Source organism: Oncorhynchus masou, chromosome 12 (assembly GCF_036934945.1).
Source record: "Oncorhynchus masou masou isolate Uvic2021 chromosome 12, UVic_Omas_1.1, whole genome shotgun sequence".
NCBI lineage: Eukaryota > Metazoa > Chordata > Actinopteri > Salmoniformes > Salmonidae > Oncorhynchus > Oncorhynchus masou.
Window position 1 is genome coordinate 56,419,229 of NC_088223.1, and position 25,841 is coordinate 56,445,069.

Genomic DNA, 25,841 nt, shown 5'->3' on the forward strand with positions numbered 1-25,841 from the left:
TACACAAGCGCGCATGTCAAGGGAAGAAAACCAAGTACCCTGGAGGATTACAACTTGTTCAGAATGAGTCTGACATAGTCAGGTATTTTCAGGTCAATGCCTGGAGGTCAGTCAGAATTGGTGTCAAGGGAGTCTGTAGTAGTTTTTACTACAAGTCACTGTGTCTTCCATTATTGTAGTGGTTATGAAGGTAGTGTTGATGAAGGTATGAAGTCTATTTCATAGCCAAAGTGGGGAGAACAAGTATTTGATACACTGCCAATTTTGCAGGTTTCCCTACTTACAAAGCATGTAGAGGTCTAAAATTGTTATCATAGGTACACTTCAACTGTGAGAGACGGAATCTAAAACAAAAATCCAGAAAATCACATTGTATGATTTTTAAGTAATTAATTTGCATTTTATTGCATGACATAAGTATTTGATCACCTACCAACCAGTAAGAATTCCAGCTCTCACAGACCTGTTAGTTTTTCTTTAAGAAAAACGACGGAAGTACTCTTTAAGTATTGGACCAGTCGTACGTGGTGTGATCGTGGTTAATTATTATAATAATTTCTAAGGATTCTATTTATTAGTGATATGCGTGTTATCCATTGGAAGAGTGCACTGGAGATTCCCTTCCACGTGTTGCACTCTGAGTGACTCCTATGTCGCTATTGTCAAGGGTAATTTGATTGATTAGGTCTCTAACCTTCTTACTGGTTGTAGCTAGACTGACTGTCGCTGCTATTGGTACTGGTGCTCAAAGGACCAGTTAAACTACTGATTTATTCTGAAATATTATACTACCGGAACACATGATTGGAGCATTTTACTAGTTGTATTGTAGTTGAACCTACACATGGCAAGGAATGATTATTGTTGCCATTTGTTTTGGAGGTGGACAAGTCTACTGGACTTCCTTTACAACCAGTGTAGTACACCTCAGTACTATCTTAGATGTGTTCTAAGATAATCCCCGTCTAGGGGCCTGTCTGCTCCTCACTGTTCTCATAGGGGAGTTTACAACTAGATTTGATTCATGCTCTGGCGGTGTTGTCCGTAGTCTCGACCCCCCCCACCGGCCTCGATGAGGCTCGTCATGGGTCTGGGCTACTATTCTGCCCCTTTGTGTCTCTGGACTCCCCCACCAGCGGGTGGTGTTGGTGTCCGAGGCGCAAATGAAAAGGTCGGACCCTATGTACGAGTTGTCAGCGGCCACGTTGTTATGAGAATGGCTGTAACCTTTAAACCAAATCTCCGGGTGTTTGTGCATCAAAACGCTCAGTGGCTGTAGAGGCATGTCAGTCACCACCGCGATGACTGACGCCATTAGTGTCATTGTAAGGGGTGACAGTCCCCAACAAAGCTGATGGTGTATCATTGGAAGCAGAGTATATTCTGCGCATCAATGTTTTTCTTGTTGATATGCCCGCAGTGCTTGCGGAAGTGTCCGAAAGGCAAGAGGATTTCATCTCAACTACCATATTGCATGACTGCAAGAAGGAGGGATGTTGCTTATTCACAGAGACAGCTGGCTCGAAATCATGAAAAGAATGGTCAATCAGGTTGGCTGATGGAATGTGTCGAGATATCGTAATATCTCCTTGGATCGGAATCAGCCCCAAGAGGTTTTTAAACATCTTTTTTCCAAGTGGTGCTTTCGACAGATACCCCTTGTGAATGACTGCATTGCAGCTATCGTTAGGGGAAGATAGTGTGGTCAGTGGAGAAGGCACGGTGGCCTGTGACCATACCTGGTTGGTTTTCCAATCCATCAATGGGAGTAACCGATCCATCAAGTCTGTGCCAAGTAGCAGGGTTACAGTTTTGAGGCTTTGTAGTAACGTTGTTGTAGTAACTACGTTGTAGCAACGTCGTTGTGTGATACTCTGTCTGTTCCTTCCTAACCCTCGTTTGCAGCAGCTGTTGCTAACTCAACGGCTAGGAGGTATCACTTCTGTAGTGAATAAGAGTTCAAAGTTCATACCATTCGCATCCAAAGCTCACGCTGATGTTGGCTTCATTCTGTAGTTATTATCTGAACCATTCTGACATCGGACCGTCGTCCTCACAACAGGAGGTTATATTGTCATCAAGGCTTTATATAGGAAGGGAGAGGAGGGAGTGTCTGAAAAGTTTTGTATCCCATGTCCCTTTACAGGGGCGGGCCACTGATTGAGCAGAGCCCTACCTTATGAAAACCCAAATCTCACATTTTAGAAGCTAAAATCACATTTAATCCCATCACGAATAATTTCATATTCAAACATTTAAATTGAACAACAATTACATGTGAATCCGATAACTATGATGTGTAGACTTTCCACTGTAGAGTTTGTCATCTTATCATTGATGAACATGTCTCAGGTGACAACCGAACTGACATCATATTCATTAAGTACCACTGTATATGTTCAATTGGTCGGATTACCAGAATATAGTTAATATCCCCCCACCTTCTGATGTTCCCAGAATCTCTATGTTAACCAAGGGTTTTGCAAATGTAACATCAGTAGGGTAGAGAGAGGAAAAGGGGGGGAAGAGGTATTTATGACTGTCATAAACCTACCCCCAGGCCAACGTCATGACACATCTCAATGTGAAAAAAACTGTTTGCATGTTCTTCACAAAGAAGGCAACAGATGCTACTGAGCCAGATGTCTATGTGTCAAGGGAGAAGTTTCAGGTGGTATCTGATTTTAAGTACCTTGGCATCATACTTGATTCCAACCTCTCTTTTAAAAAGCATGTGAAAAAAGTCTTTCAAATAACCAAATTCAAACTAGCTAATTTCCGATTTATACGAAATTGTTTGACTACAGAGGTAGTACTTCAAATCTGTACTTCAAATCTATGATACTCCCCCACTTAACATACTGCTTGACTAGTTGGGCCCAAGCTTGCTGTACAACATTAAGACCTATTCAGTCTGTCTAACAAACAGGCTCTCAAAGTGCTTGATAGGAAGACCAATAGCCATCATCACTGTTACATCCTCAGAAAGCATGAGCTCCTGAGTTGGGAAAATCTTGTGCAATACACCGACGCATGTCTTGTATTCAAGATCCTAAATGGCCTGGCTCACCTCCACTCAGTACTTTTGTTAACCTCTTGAAACTCTAGGGGCGCATTTCATTTTTGGATGAAAAACGTTCCCGTTTTAAACAAGATATTTTGTCACAAAAAGATGCTCGACTATGCATAGAATTGGTAGCTTTGGAAAGAAAACACTCTGACGTTTCCAGAACTGCAAAGATATTTTCTGTGCGTGCCCTAGAACGTGAGCTTCAGGCAAAACCAAGATGAGACGGCATCCAGGAAATGAGCAGGATTTTTGAGGTCTGCCATGAGAGGTGACTGTATAGTTCCCTTAAGGAAAAGCACCTTTAGTAAATCCATTTTCTCTATGAGAGCTTCCCATGTCTGGAATACACTGCCATCAGACACACATACAGTAACTGCACCACATAATCACACTTTCACAAAATGCTTGAAGACATGGCTAAAGGTCAATCAGATTTGTGAACATGGTCCCGAGCTGTGTGTTGCCGCTTTCCATGTTGTCTGTTGTCTATATCTTGTGAGGTGTGGAAACACTTTGTTGCTTTTCTGAATTTTGTCTTGTTGCTTTTTGTTCTATGTCGCTATGTCTGTATGCTACATCTTGTTTGTCCTATGTTGCTCTGTCTGTATGCTATGTCTTGCTTGGCCTATGTTGCTATTGTCTATATTGTAATTGTTTTTAAAAACCTGCCCAGGGACTGCGGTTGAAAATTAGCCGGCTAGTTAAAACCGGCACTTTTACTGAAACGTTGATCAATGTGCACTGTCCCTGTAAAAATAAAATAAACTCAAGTATCCATTATAACAACTACAACCACGACATCCCAGAGGATGTCTGTCGACTGATTATCCAGCGGACGGACCAGGGATCGCTGAGATGGACAACAAAGGCATACACTCGTAAATATGTAAATTGCAATTTATTTTCAAATGAGCGGTTGTTCATGTTCAAAGTATAAGCATTTCCATGAGTGTAGTGTATGTACCGGTGTCCACTCTTCCCACTCTTGAGCTGGCCCCACCCCTTTACTTTGTGTACCAAGCCATCATATCGGCTTAGCTCACTAGGGACTTTTCAGTGTATCATGTCAGTAACCAATGTATAAATATTGTGTGTGTTTATGTAATTCTGTGATTTATCAGTTAGTTCATGAATAAATAATTAAGCCAATTTGTACATCGCAGATTTATGATTTATGTTAGGGTTCGTGCAGATATCCAAGGGTTTGTGATGTTCAGAAATGAGACTGATGAGGTAGAGTCGTGCATTCCACCTGGACACCTTGACACCACATTCAGCGGCATTTTTAGCACTCTTAACTTCAATCTGTTGTGCGATGGTGTATGGAAATTGTATGTTAGTTAATTTTTTCTAATTACATCCAAAACATTTGCTCTACGAGCGATGTGAGATTTCGATCGGCAAGCTCCTGCTGAACAGTGCCCATTGCCAAAACCCTGAAGGTGGATAGCACTTTGATGTGTTCCCGGAACGGCATATGTTTGCCTTTCTAAAGTAGGTCTTAAATCCTTGCAGAGATTGGTTCATCAGATATTGTTTCCCAAAACCAATCTGTACTTTCTGCAAAAAAGTTTCACTTGTCTCTAAAAATACACTCTCTGCGAAAGGCAGCATGTGCCAAATCTTCCAAAAGAGCAAGATCAGCCATCTCTCATTCACTTTCCAATTATCTCAGTCTTTTGTAATATTTCAACAATGGTTTCACTTTTACACATGCCTCTAATTTAACAAATTCCTGTATTTTATCTGTATTATTATCATAACCAATGTACTGATGTGGTGAAATGATATAAAGCCTGTCAAGATATGTTGCATGAATTCACAATTGAAATACAATTAAATCAAAGTATTTTGTATTAGTGCTACGATCACAATTAGATACATTTTCAACATATATTTTCCCCATTCTATGCTTGACAAGCAGTTCCCTCATTCCACCACTTGGCATGAGTGTACACATGGTTATGGCTGTGCATAAATTTAAGCACACTCTCGAAAGTTCATATTGATAAACCTCACCTTTTCTGTGGAAATTCTCACTCGTGTTCTAGACACAGATTTGTACCTATGCATGATTGACAAATGTTGTTCCTGGATTCTACAATATTTGCAAATTATTCTTTAAAAAATTATTCAAGCTCTGTCAAGTTGGTTGTTGATCATTGCTAGACAGCCAATTTCAAGTCTTGCCATAGATTTTCAAGCTGATTTCAGTCAAACTATAACTAGGCCAATCAAACATATAATGACGTTTTGATAAGCAACTTGCTTAAGTTTGTGCTCCGTGTACTCTTCGTTCAATCAATATCTGAACTTAAACAACTGTTACGGATAGGCTGCCTATGTCAATCTACTGTCCCCCATAGTACAAAAGTTAACCTATTCTGTGCGATAAATAAATATTCCAAACGTAGACTGGGACAGTTGTGTCATGCGATAGATCCCAAAAAAATACAACCAGTAGCATAAAAAACAATGAGGATGATGCAACAGAAAATAACATTTAGTTTAAAATGTCGATAAACTATTAGGCTTTCTTCACATTATAAGAGCAGCAATGCACACAATGCAGTAGGCTATGAGTGTGAATGTTTAAAAATGCAATCAATTAACGGGAAAACACAATTTTCAAAAGTAACCGTAAATGTAATTATTTTATTTTAAAATCCATATTATTTATGATTATTTGAACTGCACGCCCTCCAGTTTCACCGGAAGTTGTCCTGCTAGTAGGACCCCTAATTAAAAGGTGCATTGTATGCCAGTTAGGCTCTACAACTATTGTAAAGTGGATTAATGAGCTTAATTTTAAGATGACATTTGGCCACTTTATCAAAACATACAGGCCAATGGGCTAGGCTACACGAGTTGTGGAACTATGATTTGAAAAGGTCCCACGCTGTTTCTTGCCTTACTGCACACAAGCTGGGCATCATTCCCAAGTGACAGGCTAATATGTTCTCCTGGTCGCGGCCGCCTGCAACACAGCCCAGGACTGAACCTGGATCCGTAGTGATGCCTCTCGCACTGCGGTTTCTGAGACCGCTGCGCCACACGGGAGGCCACAGTTTTAATCGATTTCAATTACATTTGCATTGATGTCAGAGTAATTAGAGGGACAATAGAGTTCTGACTACCAGAGAGTTAGCACGTTTGGTATGCTACTAATGACCGTCAGAGCTTGGAGAAGCCTAATTACCAAGATTAAACGGTCATGTGGAATTTGACTGCCATCATGACTTGTGACCACTGGTGTGGTAGCAATATGGTCACCGTAACGGCCCTATTTGAGGGTGTGTATCTGAAGGCTCTAACCTATGTGTGTGTGGGAAGTGAAGAGGCAGACTGTGACTTACCCTCTGTCCTCTCTGATACTGCAACCTTTGAGGACACACATCTCAACCTCCACATATGTGAATGTGTGCTTGCGTGTGTGTCAGTTGTTTTATTCTCTCTTACGCATAACACTCAAAAGTGTTTTTTTGCGGGAGATAAGGGTGCACTGTTCTGAGGTTGATGAGTGTGTTCTCAGTTGTGTTGGATTTAATCTTGTTCACAGACACTTCCGCCCAAATGCGCAAAGAGTCTGGTGGGCTAACACGTCAAACTGTGGTCGGAAGGAGCTGGGGTGCAGACAGCAGATGGTGGGTGTGGAAGTGGTGGAGGTGTTTAGGGTGGAGAGGAAAGTGTCCTCAGTGGAGACTTCCCAGCCACTGTTGGCACTGTTACTTCCTACCTGACTGGTAAGTGTTCATCACATTTACAATCTGCTTAGCTTGAGTGAATCATGTAGTCATGGTCAAATGTGATTGTTGACAGAGCAACTCACAGGAAATGTGACCTTTTAAAGTAAACTTTATAGGTTATCCTTGTAACACAGGACATTCACTGTCTGCTCTGATAGGGTGCTAGAGGAGCCAAGTCACCCGTGATCGAGGTCAGTATTCAACATCCATCTATGTCTGAGGATGTTGGGAGATGACGTAGAAACCGTCCACTAGGGGCAACAGTGAGCATTGTTACCTTCAAGTAGGATTCGGTTAGCATCTGCCTCTGATTCCGAAAGTTGTCATTTCGAATACACCGATATTAAGTTGTTTTTGAGATTTGTTTTAAGCCTATCCCAACCCTTTCCTTAACCATTTGGAGTTAATGCCTAATCCTAACCTTTGAAATTTGACGTTTGAGAGATATGGATGAATGCCTAATTCTGAATTGAGACAGAGCTAGTTGTGGTAGAGAGGAGGGGCAACCGTATGGATAGGGGTGTCAGTGTAGACAGGGGCAGCAGCAGTGTTGATCTACAGGTGAATGAGATTACTTTTCCTTTGAACTTTTAGAGAAAAGTCTTACAAAACTGAAGAACCTTTTAAGGTGTATATATTGTGCTTGAGTTGAATGTGGCCATAAATGCAACATTTTCCTTCCTTTGGAAATCAGTCATGTACAGACAAATAATATCTGTATCGGAGGAGGCTCCTCGGAGGAAGAAAGGGAGGACCATCCTCCTCAGTGAATTTCATAAAAATAGTGTACCATTAAAAAAGGTACCCTTTTTAGATAAAACTATAAATATATTCACGTCACCAAATAATTGGTTACAACACTGTATTTTGCAATGAAGGTCTACAGTAGCCTCAGCAGCAGGATAGGGTAGCACCATGGTGTAGCTGGAGGACAGCTAGCATCTTACAGCTAGCATCTGTCCTCCTCTGGGTACATTGACTTCAATACAAAACCTAGGACGCTCATGGTTCTCACCCCCTTCCACATACTTACACAGTAATTATGACAACTTCCGGAGGATGTCCTCCAGCCGACCAGAGCTCTTGCAGCATGAACTGACATTTTGTCCACCCAATCAAATAATGAGTCTAGTACTGAAAGCATAAGATACAGCTAGATAGCACTGTAGTGTATAAACTCTGGTGAGTAGTTAACAAAAAAAGAGTTGAATAGTTGAACAGTTTTCAAACAAATGCAGCTACCTAGGTTAAGCTACTCAAACAGAGAGGGACACTATGTTAGCTAGCTGGCTATAGCTATCCAACACTGGAACTCTTCCAAGTCAAGGTAAGCTTTTGGTTGTATTAATTTACTGCAGACAGGGCCCACCGGTGTAAGTGCTAAACTGCTTTGACTGTACAGTTAGTTCTAGTAGTTATAGATGACTATGACGTGACAATGATGTAGCGGTTAGCGGTCATAATATGAAGTTTTGGCTTGGAAAGTTTTTTTTGAGTGGTCACCGACAACTAATATGTTGTCACTGAAGTCCACAAGCAAAGGGAAAAGGTGAGCAGAGGAGAGTGCATAGATAGCTGCGAGAAGGAATTGCATATACAACGAGCAACGTGATCATGCTGTCTTATGTGGCTTCTATAAAAGTGAACTGTTGCGTGTCATCAGGGGTGTATTCATTTTGCAGATTCTGTAGAAAAATGTTTTGGTAAACAGAAGCAAACGGAATGGGGATGAACATACTTGAATCTGTCTAATAGAAACCCTCATTTTCAACTGTTGGACTAATGATTACACCCTAGATCAGCAAGATGTGGGAAAGAGTGTGAAAGGAAGTATTGAATGTGTCACTGTCTGTCACCTTGCTTACTCAAAATCCTCTTGACCTGTGCACCTACGTTGTAAACTTTCATTCATATGCTAGGATGTAGCAACCTCATAATGGGTATAGAGAACATTTTTGTATTATGCAGTTGCCTAAACCAATCGATGCTACATTGAGCTGGGTGAATGGAATATAAATGACAGTCATCCAATATGCTGTAATAGAAATAAGGCTCATTAAAAAAAATCATCCTCCATCATCTTAAACAGCACCGACCTCCACTGATCTGTATACTGTGCACTCTGACTCCATCAATTATCCCATACAGTATTTTATCTACTTTTTTTCAAGTAATAATCCATGAGGCAGTACTAGGCCCTACATGTAGAATGTGCATAACTTGAATAAATATGTAGTCCTCGTCAAATGTGATTGTTGATAGAGTAACTCACAGTAAATGTTTACTTTGACTCCTTTAAAGTAAATTTCACTGGTTATCTAGTAACACAGGAAATGGTATGTCTGCTGTGACAGTGAGTAAAGTGACGTCAGTGCAGATAGGGCAGCAGCGCTGTTTATCTACAGGTGAGTGATTGAGTTTTATCCTTACGTGAAAACAGTTATAAAACTGCATGGTATATATTTTACAGTGATGGAGGGGGAAAAACGGATATCTGTAAATAATTTTAGACAATACATCTTATTGTTTTGACACTATCGCAAAATTATTTTTGCGCTAGTTGGCTGTACTTGCACCAAAACTCCAGTATTTTCCCTTCATAGCCTGTTCTTCATCTTCTTTTTAAACAGGAAGCCAATTTGTTTTCAGCACTTATTTCCATGACTGACAAAAACATATTTTTTCATGGCTCTGTCTTGTCCCTCTGCAGCAGACATATGGTAAGCAATATGTTTGGAACATTGAATCGCAATAAAATCACAGTATCGAATCGAGACATCGCAATACATATCGTATTGGCACCAATGTATCATGACAATATTGTATCGTGAGGTTCCTGGCAATTCCCAGCCCTAATCTTTTACTTATGTTGATAGCGGCATCAAATAAAACAGTTGCCTAGATAGCGCTGAGATATGAGCAAACTACACTAAAGATTATCATCATGAACACTCACCTCAATTTGGCTAACATTTTCTCAGCCAAGTTGTAACCAAACATCCAAACAGAAATTCTGTGAAAACAAAAATCTGACACTGATTGATTTAGTCCCCACGCAGAGCAATAATACAACTAACGATTTTGGCATGTAAATCTTGGTGGGAGAAACTCATTTTTTTTATGCATACCAGCAAAGCCTCTACACAACACAACACTAAACACTACATTAATTGCACTATAACAGTGACAAACGGTGCCAACAAACTTTTAGGTCCTACAAAAAGCTATCCCAACAGCAGAGCTTTCTTTTCAGCACCATGGAGTGAATCCTTACCACTGCTACACCTGGCTATCAGCAGAGCCTTGTCTGGCAGTAAAACAGTTCATTCAGCCTCATTTACTGCCTTTAAAAAAAACATAGCTGACATGGATGACTTGCTTAAACAAATTTGGGTTCTACTGACAATTGAGATGTACAAACTATGGCATAAGGAAACTACGAGCGGGTAATAGGCAATCCGTAATTTTGATTAAAACATAAATGAGAGAGTTAGGGCGGACCTAACAAAATTCAGATCATGGGCCGTTCTTACAATATTCTCCCTATACACCAAGTCAGAACCGTAGGATAAATGAAGGGGGCATATAAGCAGACAATGAAAAACTCTTACAATATTAGATGATGACTTTCTTTAAAACAGGCAATAGGCTACACGTGCACCATCAAGTCAGAACACTAGGCTAAATTATGAGGGGAAAAGGGACCAAATTATTAGGTTGAGGCACATGGGCTACTAACAGCTTACTACACAACATACACTCAGTATTACTGGTGAAAAAGCTGGATGTGGAGGTCCTGGGCTGGGGGTGGCGTGGTCACACGTGGTCTGAGGCCGGTTGGACGTAGTGCCAAATTCTCTAAAACAACATTTTAGTGGCCCTTTATTGTCCCCAGCACAAGGTGCACCCGTGTAATGATCATATTGTTTAATCAGGTGGATGGATTATCTTGACAAAGGATATGTGAGAATTGACGCGGAGATGAGAAGCAGGTACAGGGAGTGAACATTTAATAAATAAAGGACACTAAACAGAATGGGAAGAGCATCTGGACAGGGGAAAAATAACGACATCAATGTTGACACAGGGAACAAAGTGAGGAGAAGACATATATAGAGGGGGTTGTGAACAAAGTAATGGAGTCCAGGTGAGTTCAAAATTGCACAGTTGAGCGTAATGATGGTGACAGGTGCGCGTAATAAAGGGCAGCCTGGCACCCTCGAGCGCCAGAGAGGGAGAGCGGGAGCAGGCGTGACAGGAGAAAATGCTCACCAACAGGGATGTAATCAAATTTGTGCATAACATTTTAGAGAAATAAGCTTTTAGTGCTTATGGAACATTTCTGGGATTATTTTATTTCAGCTCAGTCCAGCCCAGCCACTGTCATTCTCCCTCACACCCTCCAACAGGCATTCAGCAAGTCCTTAGTTCAACTCAGACCAAACTAAACTCTGAGCTGTGCCAGTGACTGTATTTATTTGAATATTAAGTGAAATATCTAAAAGCCACATTTAACTATTGTCGTAAATGACAGCTGTTTGTTAGACTAAATATCAGGACTCTAAATATTGTCACGTTCTGACCATAGTTCTTTTGTGTTTTCCTTGTTTTAGTGTTGGTCAGGACGTGAGCTGGGTGGGCATTCTATGTTGTGTGTCTAGTTTGTCTATTTCTATGTTTGGCCTTATATGGTTCTAAATCAGAGGCAGGTGTTTGTCATTGTCTCTGATTGGGAACCATATTTAGGTAGCCTGTTTTGTGTTGGGTTTTGTGGGTGGTGGTTTCCTGTCTTTGTGTTCTCTGCACCAGATAGGACTGTTTCGGGTTTTGCCACGTTTGTTATTTTGTATTGGTATAGTGTTCAAGTTATCGTCTTTTATTAAACATGTTGAACACGAACTACGCTGCATTTTGGTCCTCCTCTCCTTCGACGGAAGAAAGCCGTTACAGAACCACCCACCACAACAGGACCAAGCAGCGTGGTAATGGGCAGGAGCAGGAGAGGCAGCAATGTCAGGATTATTGGATTTGGGAGCAGAATCTGGACTATACAACTTGGGAAGGGATAAACAGGTGGGCGGTTGACCCAGGGAGAGTGCCGGAGCCCGCCTGGGATTCGCTGGAGCAGTGCGAGGAGGGTTACAGGAGAATGGAGTTGGCGAAGCGAGCACGGCGGTGCGGTAGGAAGCCCGAGAGGCAGCCCCAATAATGTATTGGGGGGGGGACACACAGGGACTATAGCGAAGCCAGGTAGGAGACCTGCGCCAACTTCCTGTGCTTACCAGAGAGCGAGAGAGACCGGGCAGGCATCGTGTTATGTTGTGGAGCGCACTGTGTCTCCAGTGCGGGTGCATAGCCCGGTGCGGTACATTCCAGCTCCTCGTATCGGCCGGGCTAGATTGGGCATCGAGCCAGGTAAAGTTGGGCAGGCTCGGTGCTCAAGACCTCCAGTGCACCTGCACGGCCCGGTCTATCCAGTGCCACCTACACGCACCAGCCCTCCGGTGACAGCCCCCCGCACCAGGCTTCCTGTGCGTGTCCAGAGCCCAGTACTCCCCGTTTCTCCTCCCTGCACTCGCCCTGAGGTGCGTGTCCTCGGCCCAGTACCACCAGTGCCGGCACCACGTACCAGGCCTACAGTGCGCCTGTCCAGAGCTGCTAGAGTCTTCCGCCTGTCCAGAGCTGCTAGAGTCTCCCTCCTGTCCAGATCTGCTATTCTCCCGCCTGTCCAGAGCTGCCAGAGTCTCCCGCCTGTCCAGAGCTGCCAGAGTCTCCCGCCAGTCCAGAGCTGCCAGAGTCTCCCGTCTGTCATGAGCCGCCAGAGCCGCCAGTCTGTCATGAGCCGCAAGTGCCGTCAGTCTGCAAGGAGCCGCAAGTGCCGTCAGTCTGCAAGGAGCCGCCAGAGCCGCCAGTCTGCAAGGATCCGCCATTCAGCCAGGCTCCTCCAGAGCCGCCAGTCAGCCAGGATCCACCAGAGCCGCCAGTCAGCCAGGATCCGCCAGAGCCGCCATTCAGCCAGGCTCCTCCAGAGCCGCCAGTCAGCCAGAAGCTGCCAGAGCAGTCAACCAGCCTGAGCTACCTCTCGGTCCTGAGCTACCCCTCGGTCATGAGCTACCCCTCGGTCATGAGCTACCCTCGGTCATGAGCTACCCCTCGGTCATGTTTCCTCAGTCATGAGGCACCCCCCAGTCCAGAGGCACTCCTCAGTCCAGTAGGGCCCTTTGTTAGGGTTCCTAGGCCAAGGTCGGCGGCGAGGGTTGCCACTCAAAGGACGCTAAGGAGGTGGACAAAGACAATGGCGGAGTGGGGTCTACGTCCAGCGCCAGAGCCGCCACCGCGGACAGATGCCCACCCAGACCCTCCCCGGAGTCCGCACCTTGGGGGGGGCACTGTCAGGTTCTGACCATAGTTCTTTTGTGTTTTCCTTGTTTTAGTGTTGGTCAGGACATGAGCTGGGTGGGCATTCTATGTTTGGTCTTATATGGTTCTCAATCAGAGGCAGGTGTTAGTCATTGTCTCTGATTGGGAACCATATTTAGGTAGCCTGTTTTGTGTTGGTTTTGGTGGGTGGTTGTTTCCTGTCTGTGTTCTCTGCACCAGATAGGACTGTTTCGGGTTTTGCCATGTTTGTTATTTTGTATTGGTATAGTGTTCACGTTATCGTCTTTTATTAAACATGTTGAACACGAACTACGCTGCATTTTGGTCCTCCTCTCCTTCGACGGAAGAAAGCCATTACAAATATATTGGAAGGTATATTTTAGCTCAGCCACTCAATTTATGTCTTTCACCTATAAACTATGAAAACTAGAAAAACTTGATAGTCAATGTATGATCAATACATGATCAGTAGATGATATACTGTGTAAATATTAATGTGCATCATTAAACTCTGTCTTAATTGTTTGTATCTTTAATATTTGCCTTGAAATACTTTCATTAATGCTGGTGATGTTATCCTTCCACTTATAGTGTTTCCAAAATACCCCTCAAGAGAGACCATAAAGTCATGTCAAACTGTAGAATTGCAGGAACTTTTTATATGTAAATATTTATAATAAATCTCAATCGTCTTCTGTGTCTTCTTAATATAAATACAATTGTCAAATTTTGTATAATTGGAGAAGAACGCTGCACTTCCTAGGAGTCACGTGTACGCATTGTCCCAGGAGGAGACAGTGGCTATGGAGACATACGTCATGAATCTCTGGGACAGGGGTACATTCGGCCCTTCGCGTCACCCGTCTCCTCGAGCTTCTTTTTTGTTGAAGAAGGAGGGAGGTCTGTGTCCGTGCATTGATTATAGAGGTCTAAATTCCATCACAGTGGGGTTTAGCTACCCACTACCTCTCATCGCTACGGTGGGGGATCATTTCACTGGGCGCGTTTCTTCACAGAACTGGACCTGAGGAGTGCGTATAACGTGGTGCGTATGCATTTTGTACTACATCTAGCCATTATGAGAACCTTGTCATGCCATATGGGTTTAAGAATGCTCCAGCCATTTCCCAATCTTTCGTAGACGAGATTCTCACCTGCATGGGCAGGGAGTGGTAGTGTACATCGATGACATCCTGATCTATTCTGCCACACGCGCCGTGCACGTGTCTCTGGTGCATAAGGTACATGGGTGACTGCTGGAGCATGACCTGTATGTCAAGCCGGAGAAATGCGTGTTCTCAAAACAAGCCATTTCCTTCCTGGGTTATCGCATTTCCACCTCCGGGGTGGTGATGGAGTGTGACAGCGTTACAGCCGTGCGTATTTGGCCGACTCCGACCACAGTAAAAGAGGTGCAGCGGTTTATAGGTTTTGCCAATTACAACCGGAGGTTTATCCGGGGTTTTGGTCAGGTGGCTGCTCCCATTACCTCACTGCTGAAGGGAGGACCGGTGCGCTTGCGCTGGTCAGCAGAGGCAGGCAGAGCTTTCAGTCGTCTGAAGGAACAGTTCACCATGACCCTCCTCGGGTCATCCTGGCATCGAGAGGACAGTGCGGAGTCTTAGGGGGAGGTACTGGTGGGCCACGTTGGCGAAGGATGTGAGGTTTTATGTCTCCTCCTGCTCAGTGTGCGCTAAGAGCAAGGCTCCCCGACACCTGCCTAGAGGGAAGTTACAACCCTTCCTCGTTCCACAACGGCCGTTGTCACACTTGTTGGTGGACTTCCTCACCAACCTTCCCCCGTCCCAGGGAAGTACTATGATCCCGGTCGTTGTGGATCAGTTTTCGAAGTCCTGCCATCTCATCCCGTTGCCCGGTCTCCCTACGGCCCTGCAGACTGCGGAGGCTCTGTTTACCCATGTCTTCAGGCACTACGTGGTGCCTGAGGACATCGTCTCTGATCGGGGTCCCCAGTTCACGTCCAGATTTTGGAGGGCATTTATGGAGAGGCTGGGGATCTCGGTCAGCCTGACCTTGGGTTTCCGCCCGAGAGTAATGGGCAGGTGGAGCGAGTAAACCAGGATGTGGGCAGGTTTCTGCGGTCGTATTACCGGGACCGGCCTGGTGAGTGGGCGACGTATGTTTCATGGGCAGAGCTCGCTCAGAACTCCCTTCGCCACTCCTCAACTGACATGTCTCCCTTCCAGTGTGTGTTGGGCTACCAGCCGGTCCTGGCTCCATAGCATCAAAACCAGACCGAAGCTCCTGCGGTGGAGGAATAGGTGCAGCACTCAAAGGTCACCTTTAGAGCCATCCTGTACTCGTTGAGACTGGCTGGGGGACGACAGAAAAGAAGTGCTGACCAGCACCGCATTGAGGCCCCCGTATTCGCACCGGGGACCGGGTCTGGCTCTCGACCCAAAACCTGCCCCTCCGCCTACCCTGCCGGAAGCTGGGGCCGCAGTGTGTGGGGCCATTTAAAGTCTTGAGGAAGATAAACGAGGTGTGTTATAGGTTACAACTTCCTACTTATTATCCTATTCACCCCTTGTTTCATGTGTCTCTCCTCAGGCCGGTGGTGGCTGGTCCCCTACAAGAAGGTGAGGTGCCTGAGGTCCCTCTGCCCACTCTGGGCTTCGAGGGGTCCCCGGCGTACACCGTACGTGCCATTCTGGACTCGAGACGCTGGGCGAGAGGCCTGCAATACCTCGTGGACTGGGAGGGGTACTGTCCGGTGGAGAGGTGCTGGGTACCGGGGGGGGACATTTTGGACCCTTCACTTGAGGGACTTCCACCGTCTCCACATGGATCCCCCGGCACCTTGCCCCCTGGGTCGCCCTCGAGGCCAGTGGTGGAGCGCTGTGGGAGACGCACATTAGGGAGTGGTACTGTCACGACTCCCGCTGAAGTTGGCTCCCCTGCCTGTTTGGGAGGTGCTCGGCTGTCGTTGTCACCGGCCTACTAGCCACCACCGTTCCCTTTTCCCTTTTCTGTTAGTTTAGTCTTATGAGTTGCACCTGTTCCCATGTGTGTTTTCTTGATTTGTTTACCTATTTAAGCTTGTGAAGCCCACCCTTGTTTGTGCGCGATTATATTTTGTTCACGTCTTGTAACGGAGGTGTTATTGTGCTCCGGACCATTGTTACCCTGTGTTTTGGGTTGGTCTGTGTTTCCGCCCTGTGTTTTGGGCATGACCATTTTGTGCCTGATTAAAGTGCATTTTTCCGTGAACACTCTGCTCTCTGCGCCTGATTCCTACCTTCCCCTCCTAGTCATCTGTGAAAATTGGTCAGACATCAGAACAACCACACTGCATTCTGACCCAATCACCTCCTTGATGTTTGTATTTTCTTTTCTGGTTTGTTGTCGTTTTTTCAACAGCATAAAACAAGTGAACAAGAAATGTGATTTCCAGTTCAGTTCAGTTGTCTCCAATGATCTAAAGAGCACTTCATAACCTTATCAAATACAATTTCACACACAAATGTAAAGCAAAGCAAATTTGAGAACAAGACTACCTAAATTCTATCAGCACATTGATTGTAGCACTCGTGCGGGTAATACACTGGACCACTGCTACTCTAACTTCCGCGATGCATACAAGAACCCCCCCCCTCCCCGCCCTACCTTTGGCAAATCCGACCACAAATCATTTTGCTCCTGCCAACCTATAGGCAGAAACTCAACCAGAATGTACCCGTGACAAGAACCATTCAACGCTGGTCTGACCAATAAGAATGAATGCTTCAAGATTGTTTTGATCACGTGGACTGAGCAATGTTCCGGGCAGCCTCAGAGAATAACATTGATTTTTACACTGATTCGGTGAGTGAGTTTATAAGGAGATGCAAACAAGCAAAATGTCGGTAATGCGACAAAGTTTAGTCAAAATTCAACTACTCAGACACAAAACGTATGTGGCAGGAGCTACAGGCAATTACGAACTAAAAAAAGAAAACCTGCCACGTCACGGACACTGACATCTTGCTTCCAGACAAACTAAACACCTTCTTTGCCCGCTTTGAGAATAATACAGTGCCACTGATGCAGCCCGCTACCAAGGACTGCGCCCCCCCCATTCCTTCTCCGTGGCCGACGTGAGTAAGTCATTTAAACGTGTTAACCCTCGTAAGTCTGCTGGCCAAGACGGCATCCCATTCTGCGTCCTGAGAGCATGCGCAAACCAGCTGGGTGGTGTGTTTACGGACATATTCAAACGCTTAATATCCCAGTCTGCTGTCCCCACATGTTTAAAATGGCCACCATTGTTCCTGTACACGAGAAGTCAAAGATAACTGAACTAAAAGACTATCGCCCCATAGCACTCACTTTTGTCATCATGAAGTGCTTTGAGAGACTAGTCAAGGATTATATCACCTCCACCTTACCTGCCACCCTAGACCCACTTCAGTTTGCATACCGCCCCAACAGGTCCACAGACGATGCAATCGTCAGCTCAGAATTCAACACCATAGTACCCTTAGGCTCATCATTAAGCTTGAGTCCCTGGGTGTCAACCCCGCCCTGTGCAATTGGGTCCTGGACTTTCCCAGGTGGAAAAGGTAGGAAACAACATCTGCACTTCACTGATCCTCAACACTGAGGCCCCACATGGGTGGGTGCTCAGCCCCCTCCTGTACTCCCTATTCCCCCATGACTGCATGGCCATGCATGCCTCCAACTCAATCATCAAGTCTGCAGATGACACTACAGTAGTGGGCTTGATTACCAACCATGACGAGACAGCCTACAAGGAGGAAGTGAGGGCACTCGGAGTGTGGTGTCAGGAAAACAACCTCTAACTCAACGTCAACAAAACAAATTTGATGATTGTGGACAGCAGAGGGAGCACCCACCTATCCACATTAACAGGACAGCAGTGGAGAAAGTGGAAAGTTTTAAATTCCTCTGCGTACACATCACGGACAAACTGAAATGGTCCACACGCACAGACAATGTCGTGAAGGAGGCTGAAGAAGGCTGAAGAAATTTGGTTTACAAACTTTTATAGATGTACAATTGAGAGCATCCTGTCAGGCTGTATCACCGCCTGGTACTGCAAATGTACCGCCCTCAACCACAAGGTATTGCCCTCAACCTCCAGAAGGTGGTGCACCGGGGGAAAACTTCCTGCCTTCAAGGACACCTACAGCACCCGATGTCACAGGATGGCCAAAAAGATCATCAAGGACAACAACCACCTGCGTCACGGCCTGTTCACCCCGCTATCATCCAAAAGGCGAGGTCAGTACAGGTGCATCAAATATGGAACCAGTAGACTGAAAAACAGCTTCTATCTCAAGGCCATCAAACTGTTAAACAGTCATCACTAACACAGAGAGACTGCTGCATACATACAGACTTGAATCATTGGCCACTTTAATAAATGGATCACGAGTCACTTTAATAATGCCACTTTAATAATGTTTACATATCTTACATTACTCATCTCATCTATATGCTGTATTTTATACCATCTATTGCATCTTGCCTGTGCCACTCGGTCATCGTTCATCCATATATTTAAACACACATATTCTTATTCCATCCCTTTAGATTTGCGTTTATTAGGTAGTTGTTGTGGAATTGTTCGATTACTTGTTAGATATTACTGCACTGTCGGAACTGGAAGCACAAGCATTTCGCTACACTCACATTAACATCTGCTAACCATGTATATGAGACCTATACAATTTGATTTGAGGGTTTCATTTCAATTTAGCTACATTTGTTCAAAGTGTTGCAACCCCATTGAGCCACTAGAGGGTCATGTTAAATAAAATTGTGAATAAGTCATGACATCCTCAAAATGTACTTTACCTTTACTATACCTACATACTATTTATCATTAAATGACATGGAACAAACACAGGGTTTGTTCTTTGGAATATACAACCCAAAATGACTACAATGCCTTATGCAATCAACAAGTCATTCCAATCCAATCCTGCCAAATCATTCTGTATCAACACAATCTGAATCCACATCACATATATCTCTGATCAAATAAAATAAAATTGCATTTGTCACATGCGCCGAATACAACAGGTATTCACCTTTCAGTGAAATACTTTCTTACAATCCCTTAACCAACAATGCAGTTAAGGAAAATAAAATAAAAGTAACAAATAATTAAAGAGCAGCAGTAAAATAACAATAGTGAGGCTATATACAGGGGGTACCAGTACAGAGCATGGTATAGAGGTCCTGGATGGCAGGAAGCCTAAGCACTACCCTCTGTAGTGCCTTGCGGTCAGAGGCCGAGCAGTTGCCATACCAGGCGGTGATGCAACCCGGCAGGATGCTCTCGATGGTGCAGCTGTAGAACCTTTTGAGGATCTGAGGACCCATGCCAAATCTTTTCAGTCTCCATAGGTGGAATAGGTTTTGTTGTGCCCTCTTCACGACTGTCTTGGTGTGCTTGACCATGTTAGTTTGTTGGTGATGTGGACAACAAGGGACTTGAAGCTCTCAACCTGCTTCACTACAGCCCCGTGCTCAGTCCTCCTTTTCCTGTACTCCACAATCATCTCCTTTGTTTTGTTCATGTTGAGGGAGAGGTTGTTGTCCTGGCACCACACGGCCAGGTCTCTGACTTCCTCCCTACAGGCTACCAATCAGGCCTACCACTGATGTGTCGTCGGCAAATTTACTGATGGTGTTGGAGTAGTACTTGGCCAAGCAGTCATGGGTGAACAGGGAGTACAGGAGGGGACTGAGCACGCACCCCTGAGGGACCCCCATGTTGAGGATCAGTGTGGCAGATGTGTTGTTACCTGCACTTACCACCTGGGGAAAGCTCGTCAGTCAGTCCAGGATCCATTTGCAGGGGGAGGTGTTTAGTCGCAGGGTCCTTAGTGATGAGCTTTCAGGGCACTATCGTGTTGAACGCTGAGCCGTAGTCAATGAATAGCTTTCTCACATAGGTGATCCTTTTGCCCAGGTGAGAAAGGGCAGTGTGGAGTGCAATAGAAATGGCATAATCTGTGGATCTGTTTGGGCGGTATGCAAATTGGAGTGTGTCTAGGGTTTCTGGGATAATGGTGTTGATGTGAGCCGTGACCAGCCTTTCAAAGCACTTAATTGCTACAGACATTGGGCGCAGGAACTATGGTGGTCTCCTTCAAACATGTTGGCATTACAGACTCAGACAGGGGGAGGTTGAAAATGTCAGTGAAGACACTTGCCAGTTGGTCAGGCAACACTCGGAATACACGTCCTGGTAATCCGTCTGGCCCTGCGGCCTTGTGAATGTTGAACTGTTTAAAAGGTCTTACTCACATCAGCTGCGGAGAACTTGATCAAAAATGTCATCCGGAACAGCTGATGTTCTCAAGCATTTTTCAGTGTTATGAAGCGAGTGTAGAAGTAATTTAGCTCGTCTGGTAGACTTGTGTCACTGTGCAGCTCTCGGCTGTGCTTCCCTTTGTAGTCTGTAATAGTTTGTAAGCACTGTCACATCTGATGAGCATCGGAGCTGGTGTAGTACAATTCGATCTTAGTCCTGTATTGACCCTTTGCCTGTTTGATGGTTCGTCGGAGGGCATAGCGGGATTTCTTATAAGCTTCCGGGTTTGTGTCCCAATCCTTGAAAGCAGCAGCTCTACCCTTTAGCTCAGTGCGGATGTTGCCTGTAATCCATGGCTTCTGGTTTGGGTATGTAAGTACAGTCACTGCAGGGATGACGTCATTAACGCACTTATTGATGAAGCCAGTGACTAATGTGGTGTACTCCTCAATGCCATGGGAAGAATCCTGGAACATATTCCAGTCTGCGCTAGCAAAAGAGTCCCGTAGCTTAGCATCTGCCTTAATTTATTTTAACCAGGGAACTCACTTGAGAACAAGTCCTACTTACAACGACAGCCTACCCTGGTGATGCTGGGCCAATTCTGTGTTACCCTATGGGACTCCGAATCACAGCCGGTTGTGATGCAGCCTGGATTCGAACCAGGTACTGTAGTGATGCCTCTTGCACTGACATGCAGTCCCTTAGACCTCTTCGCCACTTGGGAACCCTTGCTTCATCTGACCACTTTTTATTGACTGAGTCACTGGTGCTTCTTGCTTAAATTTTTGCTTGTAAGCAGTAATGAGGAGGATAGAATTATGGTCAGATTTGCCGATTTGCCGAATGGAGGGTGAGGAAGAGCTTTGTATGCATCTCTGTGTGTGGAGTAAAGGTGGTATAGAGTTTTCTTCCTCTGGTTGCACATTTAACATGCTGTTAGAAATTAGGTAAAATGGATTTAAGTCCCCGGCCACTAGGAGCGCCGCCTCTGGATGAGCGTTTTCCTGTTTGCTTGTGGCTGTTTTCAGCTCATTGAGTGCGGTCTTAGTGCCAACATCGGTTTGTTGTTGTAAATAGACAGCTACGAAGAATATACAAAAAAACTCTAGGTAGATAGTGTAGTCTAAGCTTATCATGAGATACTCTATCTCAGGCGAACAAAACCTCAAGACGGTATCGTGCACCAGCTGTTCACAACAGTTAACTGAGAAAAGTAATGTCAGTGTATTGTTACATGAAATACTCAATTACAACAACAGTAGGCCTTTAACACAACAATATCAAACCTGTGTTTGTCAAATTGAGGAATAAAAAGGTATGAACTATGAACGCCTTAACTTCAAAATAAAATGTTGTTTAGCGGTCACATTGAACCATGGTTAAAATCAATCATAAATAATTGGATTGATGAAGTAATTAAGAACTGTCAGAAAGCTTAATAAATATGATGAACTCCAATTTGCAAAAAAAAGAAGAAAAAAAAAGAAAGTGAAAACAACAATAACTAGATTTTTGTTGCTGCTTTTCTCTTAGACTTATTTGACTGCACAGTTTTAACATCATACTTTGTGGCAGCCACTTTTGTAAATATCTTTCTGGCCACTACAAATATTTTCACATAAAGTGTTATAATAATAGAGCATGGGAGAACAATTGTAATTACAATGTTAATAATGGACCACAATCCTATAACCATAAAACACTCTTCATAACAATTACAGTGTATCATTTGGTCATCATCATCAATCTATTATAAAAGCATTGAGAAATGATACAACAACACCAGATAATAGATAATACAACAAATTGTTTTTGTTATTGTTCTTTTAGAGTAGTAGAACAAGGGAATCACACACCGCGACATAGAGGTCAATAGATATCAGGACCAAATTGCCGAGAGATAAAGCAGTACCTACATAACCAATGTAGAGAAAAAACAGAAATATTTCTCAAAACCCAGCATGATTACATTATTGCTACGGTCATTAATGGTATCACAATCAGTCCCACCAGGAGATCTGCCACAGCCAGAGAGAGGATGAGCAGGTTGGTTGGAGTGTGGAGCTGCTTGAAGAAGTGAGAGATGGAGATGATCACCAGGACATATAAAAAATACTGTTACTACTGAAATTGATGACAAGAGGATGTACGGTGTAATGTAAATAGATGTGGATAACAAAGCATTTCTGCAAGAAGAGTTTTGTCTGGGATACAGTATTGAGCATCTTAGTGTTCCTCCATTTCTAATAAAGAGAAAAAAGGCTAAGGTATTTCCTTGGTCCTGTTTGTGACTGACATACACTCCCCTCTGTCTCTACACACACCACCATAACATACACAAGTGAGCACAGAAATGAATAAACGATTGAGTAAACAAATCATCTGTGAAACCATGGTGATGTATGACAGGATTGGATGCTGCTGTGCCCACCTAACCTGTCCTTCAGGCTTACTGATAGTTAGGATGAGAGAACAGGTAGATTTTGTTAAGAGTTGTACCCCTATTGAGCCCCTAGAGGGTAATGTTGAACAACAATATAATGATTCATGAAGTCCTCAAAATGTACTTTACTTACTAGAATACTTACATATAACATGGAACTACAACAGGCTTTGGTCTTTGGAATGGAACTACAAATGTGTACAATGTCTTTAAAAGGGCAATCTGCGAATGCAACATACATTGTTGGAATTGTACATTTATGATATACAAGCATTGATTCTTGAAGGAAATAACTTTTAAGAGAATGTTTTTTTGGAAACAGTTATTGCATGTCACTGGAACATTACTATGAAAACGCTAGGTAATTGCTTAATGAGCATTCTCTAAAGTTCTGGGAACGTCTGTTGTTAGCTGGTAATAACGCCAGTGAATGGGGACAAACAGTGCTTTTAGGGAGTGTAAAGCAATTGATGTTGCACTGTTCACAGAGCGCGCTGTCCACAGAAATATCGGTCAGAACCGGTCCAGAACCGCTTTAAGTCCCCTAAACAGGGAACTTAACATTTAAGAGGTTCCAAGTAGCACAACTCCATCCCTTTACTTCTCTGTCACCGACTCGTCTCTTCTATGAATCTATCCTCATGTGCAGGTGGCTTTGAGAAGGGGGTTGTCTTAGAAAAGTCCAGCAATAATATATCTATGGTGATAATAAAAGTCTCGCATTACAGGCCATATAGTTAAGATTACAAAACGCAGGCCTCTTACTCTAAAAACATCACTACAATTGTCCCCCTACAGAAATAAACATCCCTGTTTCTATTACCTATACAGAAGAAACTAGGTCGTGTACTAGAGACATAACTGTCTACTGGCGAGAGGTGAACAACATATTAAAACAATATATGTAACAAACATTACAACAAGAATGAAGTTGTATGCAAGAACAGCCCAAACGTTAGTGGAGTATATGCTGTGTAGCCATATTTAGAATGGTGAAATTATGACATGGCATTTTATTCCATGGTAATCTACATCCATCCACTAAGGGTAACGCAAGCACCTGTTACCATCTAATAGGCTCATGAGCTTAAATCACAAGCTACGCACCGAGCATTGCAGGTTTATTCTGTTTTAACCCTATCCCAAACCTTAACCCTTACCTTAACCACTAGGAAGTAATGCTTAAATGTATCCCTAATGCTTAAGTTTAACAAAAATCTCAGAAATAATGCTTAAACTTTACCGTTGAGGTTAGTTTCTGTTTCACTTCTGCAGTGTTTGACTGACAGCTAACATATTGCAAAACATGCCATAATTAAAATGGCAACACGCTCCATCATCTACAGACGCACCACAGACAGTCCCACACACCATCATTAAAAGGGCAAGTCATGTCATATCTCTGTTGCCTGCAGTTATGGCCACCTAGGTTGCGTTGCGCAAGAAATCAGGTACTGTAAGCACTTCATTTAACAAGGTGCTAAAATGAGAAAGTCCAGTAACTCTGGACTTAATAACACTGCCCTTCACTCAAATCTTCCCCCAAGCATCACGAGTTTGCTCTCAGTGCTGGGCAATCGTTTTTATTTTATATTTGTGAGCACCAAGTAATGCATATTTTGACGTTTTGGGGAACTTTTCAAACGTCTGAAATCACTATCTGTTTATAGTGATCGGTCTGCTCAGTCACCAGGAGCAAGGGTGGAGGGGTCAGGTGGACAGGGTAGGGCAGAAGGGGCACCTGTGGAGTCAGGCGGACTGGTGGGAATGGTACAGCAGCGCACCCAGCATTGCTGAAAGGGTGGGGTTCTGTCTGATCTGACCAGTGTCTAGGTTGTGGTAATCTCGTTACCAAATGTTTCCTCTCAAATACACAAATATTATTGAGCACCAACGCGTCAAAAATTTGGCCTTCGTTAGCAAATAGAAGCACTGGGAGAAACTCCTTGTGCATAGGCATTGGTTTAATCGTCCTAGTCTATCAACCAATCAACATTCCCCCTAACCCTCCCCTGTACATGCTTCCATGTGTGTATTGCCTCCTTTTGGAGCCACGCCTCTGGAGCCATGATTCGCAAAATTAAATGAGACTGTGTGCCTTAGCCTGGAGACGAGGTTATGCTTGTGGTGACATTGCAGAGCTGATAAGCAAGTCAGTCAGGAAAGGTCTGAGTCTATGTTCGATCCTGGTGTCAAGCCTCTTCACCACCTGGAATGGTCTAGGTGCAGTAGTAGTGGAACTGCGAATTTGAGATGGTGTAACTGGAATTCCATAGAACATTCTATAGACTTGTAAAATTATCCATCTGAATTGAATTAGGAAATAATTATTCAAGTTAAGGGAGACTGTTACATCATACGGATAAATAGTATTTGTCAGACATCACCCTGCGGTGTTCTGACCCAATCACCATCCTGTGTTTGTTTTTCTGGCTTCTGTTCTCTCACATGGTCCGATTATCACCTATACACTCTTAGAAAAAAAGGTTATATCTTGAACCTCAAAAGGTTCTTCGGCTGTCCCCATAGGAGAACCCTTTGAAGAACCCTTTTATCCTATGGGGACAGCCGAATAACCCTTTGGGAACCCTTTTTTTCTATAAGTGTATGCAAGGCTCTGAAATAATGAGGTCCAAAACTCTCAGGAATTCTAACAATTAAAGGTGTTGGAGAGACACAAATGCTATACTCCAAAGCCCCAATAAGGCCGTAATACAGCAGAAAACATTTGTAATGAACCTGCAGTGAACCTGAGTGTACCTTTCTTTGCATTTATATTGCTATGGTGATTCCATAATACAAGTCTCAGATGAAAAACCATATATTTCTTATTACTAAACATATAGGGCTCGTATTACAAAGACATGGCTTGTACAAAAACATAGCTTTCACTTAGATTTGCCTGTTTGG